The sequence below is a fragment of the Thermobia domestica genome, chromosome 10 (assembly GCF_964235325.1).
Source record: "Thermobia domestica chromosome 10, izTheDome1.hap1.1, whole genome shotgun sequence".
NCBI classification, from domain to species: domain Eukaryota; kingdom Metazoa; phylum Arthropoda; class Insecta; order Zygentoma; family Lepismatidae; genus Thermobia; species Thermobia domestica.
The window spans coordinates 34,727,151-34,737,200 of NC_137463.1; positions in this window are offsets into that span (position 1 = coordinate 34,727,151).

Genomic DNA, 10,050 nt, shown 5'->3' on the forward strand with positions numbered 1-10,050 from the left:
GTGTTCCCTCCAATCCCCATACTCATTGCACCTATTTCGCAGTGGAAGCCCAACTTCAACGTGAATTGTGGTTTAGTGAATGTAAGCATAGAAATAACAAGAGGGCTATATTCTCAGTGTTTTCGTCTGACACACACATGTGTGTGTGTGTGCGAATGTTTAGGAGTCATCAGCTTGCCAGTCGTATATACGTAAGTGTGTGTACAAAAGCAAATACGATCAAACCTGAATTTCCGAACCACTGAGGCTACTTAAGTCCTATATCACTTATTTTAACACTGCTAATTTACCCTTAAACAGGACACGAGCGCTGAACCAGATTGTCATAAACTGTTTCTTTAGGGACTACTCTGAAAGCTAGTACCCAAGGGAGGCGGTAGGTAGCAATTTTAATGCCACCCAAACTAGCAACCTAAACCCAGACCGTCAGTGCTCGAACTGTTACTGCTACAGCAATTTAATAACACCTGAATTACGAACCTAAACTGTTAGTGATTTGAACATGGAGATGGTAGCTATGTGAATAAGTATTACCAATATTTAAACAGCTAATTATATTAATCATATTTTTCTGCCTACAGATTGTTCCAACGGAGACAATAGAAAATTTAATATTTTCGTACACATATAGTGTTGTTTAAATTGATACTCTCGACACTCCACTGTTAACGATCTCATTATGAGAGCACTCATCTCCTCGGGAACGCCTTCCGTGAGAGAGCCAATGGGATGTAGTCGCTCTGATGGCAAGAGACCTGACGGAATGTCTTTGGTGCCTTGGAAACGAGGGAAGGCTTTAATATGGGATTTTACTTGTACCGATACCCTAGCCCCCTCTAATCTTCCTTCATCTTCCACAAAAGCTGGGACGGTTGCAACTCGCAGGGAACATGAAAAGAGACGAAAATATAACAACCTCTTGGACAAATACCACTTCGTCACCATAGCCATCGAAACTTGTGGGTCCTGGGGTCAGGAAGGTCTAAACTTAATTAAGGAAATTGAACACCGCATAACCAAACCAACTCAGATTTCTTCGAAAATTAAAGTGAAAGTTTGTAACACTGATGTAGAATACCTATGCGATACAGGCTCAGATCTTTCTCTTTTATCTCTAGCTCTTTGGAAACGTATAAGTGCTGACGTCACGGCACCAAAACTAACTCCAACCGAAGACATTTTCTAGTTGATTTCATTGGGTGCGTGAAAAGGAAACTAAGAGGCTATACATTAATCACAGTACAGATGGATAATATTTTCATTTACTTAAAAGTATGTCACCGACTCACTTAAACAAGATCTTATTTTAGTAGTAAAATAAACCTATCTCAGGGTACTATCTCATGGAGTTCAATTTTAAAATTCTTGTCAAGCTTTTACCTGACCAGCATGAATTAAAGGAAATTTGAGAGAACGAAGAAGGTGGCATACCTGATAAAGTTTTCGATTTCTGCGTTCACAGGCAACACGCTACGGATGAACAAATTCGAGATGCTGTAAATCGAACCCATAACCTTACACCACAGCAAAAAAAATACGTTTCCTTTTATCTGAATATAGGAATATTTTACTAACCATCCCGGTTTTTGTTAGAACTTTGTTTACGAAATGGAAGTCAAGACTGACATACCGCTAGTCCGAAAACAGAACCCCATCCCACATAGGTATTTATACCTGACATCCGAGAAGAACTTCACAAACTATTAGAGTTAGGGTTAATTTGCCACTCCAATTCTATCCATAGTAATCCCATCTAAGTTGCACCAAAGAAAAACGCCAAACCGAGTGTATGTGTAGATCTGCGATTGCCGATATTGAATTACGACAAACAAAATCAGAGGGTATACAAGACCTGTTATTGAAAGTAAGGTGTAAACCATTTCTAAGCTCCCTCGATTTAGTAAGTAGTTACAATCAATCGTTACTTACTCCCAAATCACAGGAATACATCTTATTTAATTTTGAAGGCCAACATTATCAGTATCGTGTGACATGTTTTGGATATAAAAAATGATAGTAGTGTATTAAACAATATGTTGTAGAGAGTATTAGGACCTGAACTACACGCCAAGATATTGAGATACATCGACGATTTCGTCTAATTTACTGATACTTTTGAAGAACATTTACAGTTGTTAAAACAAATTTTTCGAAATTTAGAGAATTTAACCTCACTCTTAATATTGAGAAATGTTTATTTTGTACATTCTTTATTCCTTTCTTATGTTTTATCATAACGTCTGAAGGCATCAAAAAGATCCCAAAAGTGTGAAAGCAGTACGCAATTTATCCCGACATATTAATATAAAATCTCTACAATCTGTTATAGGATTTTTCTATTGGTCTCGTTCTTTTGTTCCTCATTTTTTAGAGAAAATGAAACCACTTTTCGAACTTGTTAAAAAAAGGTAAGAAATGGCGTTGGGAAGCTATCCACGAAAACGCATTCCAGCAAATTAAATATGACATATGTGAAGACGTTCTTCTCTCACATCCAGACCTTAATTTATCCTACTGTATAGAGTCAAATGCCTCTCGACTTGAAATCAGTGCAGTACTTTATCAGTATGTAGGCGACCAGAAAAAAGTAATCCAATTTATTAGCACGACTCTGATGTCACCAGAATCCCGTTATAGTGTAAGTAAATTAGAATGTTATAACATTATCGTTATATACTTCTCAATCAACCCTCGTATTCGTAGAGGATTACTTGGAACTGCTGCGCACCAGATCAAAAATTCTTGGAAACCGAGATGCTGCGAACTTCTTTTCATACATTTTTATGTGTGTGTGTGTGTGTGTGTGTGTGTGTGTGCATTCATCCACCTACTCTTCGTGCGACCAAATACGGACAAAAAAATCAACTCAGCTTAACATTCTTCTCCCCCCTGCCCAAAGATGAATTCCGAAGCCAGAAGACAGAGGTACATTATACGTCATAATGTGCATTTTTATAATAATCAGGTATTACGCATGTAATTGTATCTAAATGTGATTAATATGTTCCCGATGTTATTCAATTAACGACCTTTATTAGCAAAGAAATTACTTAAAAGTTAAGTGTTGTGTGGGAACTATCTTTTATTTCATCAAAGTATTCATAGGCCTTCAGAGCGACTACAAGACGTAATGCACAGATAAGGCGACAGAGTTTTGCCCTGGAATTGAGCCGCTAAAGACGTTACTCTTCAATTGTTTTAAAAGTGCCCAATATTAGCTAAATTTTGAAATGATTTGTGTACAATGTCGGAATAAATATTTCCCGCAGTGTTTAACAATGCGAATATTTACTGCATATAACAATATAAGCTAAAATTTATTAGTTATCTGAATAACAAGTGGTCAAATTATACTTCTGTAACGCCGAATGTCATGAAATGAGGAAAGAGCGTCCAAGGATCTTCCTCAAAGAATTAATTTCCCAAGTAACTGTGGAAAGAAGAATACATGTCTCGTCTTCAAGAATTATTGCGTATTTCCATGAATCTTCGAAATCACGATAATCGTGCGTTCTTACCGGCCCCGTTTCGTGCGCATCTAAACCGTATTTTTGGTCCACTATTTTCGTAATGAAAATTTATTGTGTTTGTATTATACAAATGTGTTTCTGATTACCCAAAGGTTAAAAAACACGTGTTAAAATATTCATTGCGTGTGTTAATTTTTAAATCAAGTGAAAACACGTTAATGGTGTTACTGTGCATATTTTATTTTGTTATTTTTGTTGTTTAACAGGATAAGGTACTGTCGTATACTGCATGCATGTTTTAACACTTCATTTTGTTATAGCCACAATGCATTAAATGTAGCGCAGTGCAAAGGTACATTGGTCTCTCTCTGCAACCATCCGGTGCTAGTTTTATTTTTTGTGCTCCTCACGAGTTTTCTTTTTGAGACTATGGATAAGAGACGTTCTAAACCGATTATCGTAGTGTGATTTACCCGTCCGCGACCTTGGGCACACGACCAAGTCTCCTTGTGGTAACCCAAAGCACCCGAAACTAAAGACCGTGAGTGTGTGTTGTTCCCTTATAAGGACATGAACTGCGATACCATTTTAAAATGACTCCCTCACAGGGTGTTAGGAATACGAACGCAGGACTGTCATTAATGGATTGTACCAAACGGGAACATGCAAGATTCGAATCCTGCTCCTCTCATAAATGGCCCCAACCAAGGACGTGAACTATATATATCGGTACACTTCTAAATGGCTATTCCCGAACAGACATGCTAGAACCGAGCCCTCGTGCTCTCATAATGTCTGGTAATCATTTTCACTGTTCGAAAATGACGACAATTGTTGATCGGTCATTATATCATCATCATTACAGATCACAAAAATCTCAGCTGGTTGGACAAAGCTAAACCTTGGAACGTCCGTCTTTTACGATAGAGTATCGCATTACAACAGTTGGATTATTAAATTTGTTACCAGAAAGGTTCCGACAATTTGTGTGCCGACGCATTCTCACGTTTATTTCCTTCTACAGATTCACCCACTAAACTTGTTCATTTTTATAGGTCATTCATGATGAAATCCTTAATATATCGCCTGAAGAATTTCGCCAATTACAACATGAAGATTTTGAAAATTTGCCTATTATTTCCTTCCTAGAAGGCGATATAATGGAAGATTTGCCCCGAAATTCCAGGAACTGTTCAAAATTATTTAAGTTAGACCATTGTATTTTATTGTACAGAGATCTTCATTTCCCCGAATCATGGAAAATTTGTATCTCTAGGTCTTTGGTGGAAAATGTGATAGTTGCTGACCATGATCAATTTCATCACCCAGATACTGACACAATAAGAATTATTTCGAAGTCATTTTATTCTAGCAACATGAGATCGGATGTGAAGAAGCACATCAGGGATTGCATCAAGTGCATGCAGTTCAAACAGAATCAACATATACCCACTCGTTTGTTGTCTACTAATGCTTATTCACATCCTAGGGTATTATTAGCATTAGATTTTTGGGCAGTATCCCACAGGAAAATGTGGCGCTCGTTTTGCATTAGTTACGGTAGATGTGTTAACTCAATACTGTAAAGCTTATCCATTAAAATTCGCCACAGCTACCGCAATTCTTAAATGCTTATTTGATATTTATAAGCATCACCTAGGTTTAGTGGAAACCGTACTCACTGATAACGCTCCAGTATTTCACAGTAAAAAATTCTATATAAGATGCAGGAACATAATCTAATATTACGCTCAATCTAATATTACAGAACGATCTAATAAAAAAATTCTCTCCACTCTTAGGTTGTGCAGTCAATCACACCAGCAATGGTGCTGAGAACTTAACCCAAGAAGTTTTATTACATAATTACTCTATTACAGAGAGCCTAGGAGTTTCTTCTGCGAGTATACATCTTAATATACATTTTTCTCCTCCCATTTTTAAACATTTTGGTTTACAGGTTTCGGAAGATTTTGAGGAAGATGCTATTAATTGGTCGAACGAACTTCTCATGGCAGACCACCGCAGAAAGTCGATCATTGAGGAAAGGAACAAGCTTTGGAATCAAACCCAACAACAACGTCGTCTGGTAGCCCAAGGTGACTTAGTCTGTCTAAGACAATGGAATGTTAATAATTTACTAAGAAAAGAAATTTCAAAACTTTTCGATATTTACCGAGGCCTTTTTCTTTGTCTAAAGGCCCTTGATAACCGTGTTGTTGAACTTACTGATCTTACGACAGGTGAATATGTAGGTTTACTTTCTATGGATGGGACAAAACTTTGGAATCCGACACCTGAAGCCCGTAAAATTTGGTTAAATTTGCCACAGAGGCAACTCCCAGAACACCATTCACGAGATTTGAATTTAATAACACCTCACATCTTTAACAGTGTTATTTCTCTTACTCCTAGTGAGAAATTTCAATTACCGAAACCTGATGTGGAAACAGAAGATGATACTATGAATAATAATCCAAAATGTGAATCCCAGGCAAACCAAGTTCGGATCAACAACTTAAAATCCACCCTTTTGTTATCTTAATGTATTTAGGTGATCCTTTGTTGAAATATTATTTGAACACTTCTTATTAACAGTCTTCGTTTGTCAAACTTATTGCTCCAAATTTAACTGGAAGACTTTTATTGAGACACCTGTTTTAAAAAGCCAGACTCAACAGACTTATTATTAAGTCTCTTGAATTATTGAGATATGACTTAATATATTTGAAGAATTTTTAAATTTTATATTTAAACTCATCTTCCCCGTAGGTCATTTTGACCGAAGCACATTACTTTAAGTATGTGAAATGGATATCTTCAAAGAATGCGGTGTAAATGTCTTTAATATAGCATATTAGTATTCTATATTTAGATTCCACAAGTAGTGTAGACTATTAAGTCTTATGATATTTTAAGTTAAGATTTTATGTAGTTTTTTCCTTATAGGAAACACAGGAAGACATGTATTCAAGACTTAAGGTTGTATCTCTCGGTTGCAGTAGTTACCGTAATTAAACATTTTACTGGACTCTATCTTACTATTAGGGTTTCTTATTAACATTTTTTGCTCAACCAATTGCTGATGCGACCAATCCTTCGGGGAGGGATTCAGTGGTATATTGATGAGGGTATGTTTACATTTATTTTTCAAGCTGCATTCTAGGCAGACATGGCGTGGTGAACGATGAAATACTTGGACCACCCCAATAATTAACCCATCATTCGATAATTGTTGAAAATATTTCCCCTTCTTCATATGTGCATTGAAATTTCACCATAACTTCTGTATTCATGTCTTCTTTCAGACATAAGTTTCTATGTACTTGTATATTGAATATTACAATTTAATGATGCTCCATTGTATTAATATCAAATTGAATTTCATATTCTTATGAATATTTCAACATTCGTGAATTTTATGATACGTATTAATGCCATTTTCATATTTTAACAGGTTTCAACTAAAAATCCGAAAAAAATACATTTTACTTCGTGTATTTTAAGATTATGTTTGCATGCATTATATTTTAAATAAAGTTTTCTGTATAACCATTGTAACTTTTATTTATTTAGTGAAACAAGAGCGTGTCCAGCTTTAAAAACTAATCATTTCTACCGTCAGCTAATTTTCGATCATTTCTGTCGAAGCCAGAACTTTAAAATTTAGCAACGTGAAATAATATTAATGTTAACATTCTTATTTTAGCTGAACTCCTTGTTGATAACCATTTATTTGGATTTACAGCTGAAAAGTTGACGAGCTCATTCGAGAAATGCTACTGAAGTCTATTCTATTTTAATGTTTCTAACTCACGGCGACTTATTTTCACTGATAATGAATATTTCAGGAATATTTACATCTTGCGGACATTATGGACGTGCCGATGAGCATCCATTACACCAAAGCGAAGTGTTAGTCTACATTGGAATTTCGGTTCATAAGAGACGATTGCATTTATGAATATGCCAATACTTTGTTGTCATGCATTGTTGATTTTTTTATTAACAGAAATTTATTATCCTATCACAGGCATTAGAGGCCAGACTTTAAGAAACTTAGAAATATACAAGATTAGTACTCCTTTCTTATCTTACATTCTTATCTTTCGTCTTAAAAATAATAAATATTTTATACAGACGTCTTGTGAAACATCCTACTCTCATATAATGATTAATGAATATTCTTTTAAATGTACTTTCATTAATGGTTAACTATATTTACTTTAACGGGATCAAGAATACTTTAGTTGGAACTTGACATCTTAAACAGTTAATGAATGAGACTAACTAAAATAATTCAACAGTACATATACGTACTGGCATGTGAATCCATGAGGTATTTTGAATACATATGAATGAAGGAATAAGTTAAAAATTTTTTCGTAAGAATTCTTCTTTGTTGAATATATATATATATATATATATATATATATATATATATATATATATATATATATATATATATATATTCCGCCCAGATTTGGGAGTTTGAAACTTTTTGTTTGTCAATACGCAAGATTTTGCGTTCTTAAAGTTCACACAAAAAATTTCACGAATGTTCGTTCGTGTAAACCCTATGGATTACCACGAATCAACATTCTTTGAAAGGTGAATTAACCAATATTCCTACGATTATTCATAATAAGATTAATAAATCAAACTTTTTAATAATCCTATTTGAAGTTAGCATATTCACTCGATATACTCGGATATTTTTAAAGACATTCAGTATTTTTATATTTTAATATTCCTGTGTTTTGTTCATATTCGTTAGTTTTCATTTAAACATTTTAACGATCCAAGCATGAATGCTTTGAGAAAAGACGTATAATAAATAAATAAATAACAAAAATAAACAAAACAAAAAATTATATAGCAGTATAAACATTTTTACACATACAGGTGAAACCATATATTTATCATCACGTAATCGCTTTAGCCCAAAGTGTCATACATATCACAAACTATTAATGAATATGCCAAAAGCCTATTTTAAAGCAAGTGTATATAGTGAAGTAGGGATATTTATCCTCACAGTGTTAAAAAAAAGACTTTCACTTAAGAGCTGTAATTCTTTTCGTGTTCTATAACTTCAATTGCCAAGGAAATTGGATTTTACACTGTCTGAAACTCTCAAAACCGAAGGAAGAAAACGTCTGAATTTGAAATTTCAAGAAATCACTCACGGAATTCGGAACCACCTGATAGTAATCCATCTGGATCAGCAGTGTTTCAAATAAAAAATGTAAATGAATAAGTATATAGTGCTAGTAATTTATAGTGAGAAACCCATATGATTTAAATTATTCACTGCGAATAGTGTTCACCGAAAACAGTGTTGCCAGTGTTTTCCTCATACCTTCCACATTCAGTGAATCAAGAGCAGTGTTGCAAACTCCATACTTTGAAGAGAAGCTAAAATTCTCCAAACTCATTTTCTAACATGTATTTACCCGGGATTCTCAACACATTATGGCCACAACGATGCAGCTATTGGACAAACTGTATATTTACTGAATTTTTAAGCACCATACAAAATTATCATTTTATTCATGTAAAAGGAAAAGTTATTTTTCGTGTTTCGCTCCGAACGCTTCCGAACTGGTGAGAAACTACGTTCTTTCTTTGCCTGCAGGTGTTCTCCAGACTTACTGGCGTCGTCAATAATACAAAGAAATCATTCTTTTTGAACCGAACGCTTATCTCATTAACAAAGTGCTTCGGAACAGTAAACTTTTTCTGTTCTTGAGTGAAGTTACCAACACATGATGTTTGCTACTGAGACTATTTTGTATATACTCTTCATATCAATAACTATCAACGCTTGGAAATCGTTTTAGACACGAAATTGTTACATTGCAAGCATGTGCATATCGACCGTTGCGGTCTCACGCACCGACGCTTTGTTATCTCAACTATTGTGGGAACAGTACTCACAGTCAGTGTGAATTGCACACAAAATGGTTAATCTCCACAATTGCCAATGTGCATTTTTTTTTACCATACTCTTTTGTATCGAACTATGATGTGAAAAATCCATTAGTCCTGGACTGATCACTTAAAGTTGGTTCGCAACATTCAATTAAATACAATCTCTAGTTTATTGTTCCCACGAATTTAAAACAAGTGTTGCCAGTACTATTAAATATACCACAACTATATTTATATGAAGTATGGAAATATAAACTTCTGTATTTCTCTTATTAAATTTTAAGACACTGCCAACCAGATATGACAATGGGATTTTCCCAGGTGTTGGCAGAAGTAGGAGTCAGGCCAGATAGCTGGATTTGACTGTTGACCCTTAGGCCAGGTCTGGGAATGTTCCCTGGGGGGCATAAACAGGCCGAAACTAGTATGTTGCTATTCTGGAATAAGGTAGTATACTCTTGGTCAGCTACCGTCAGTAGAAACAAGAAGAAACATGTTGCTTTCCTCTTCTTCTTTTTCTCGTCTTGTATTGGATAGTTCTTTTGGACACCCCAACCCTCCTGCAAGAGCGTAAGTGTCTATGGGAGGAGACTGTATGAAATTTGTCCTTTGATCGAATTGGTCTTAGCTGCTAAGGTGAATCTCG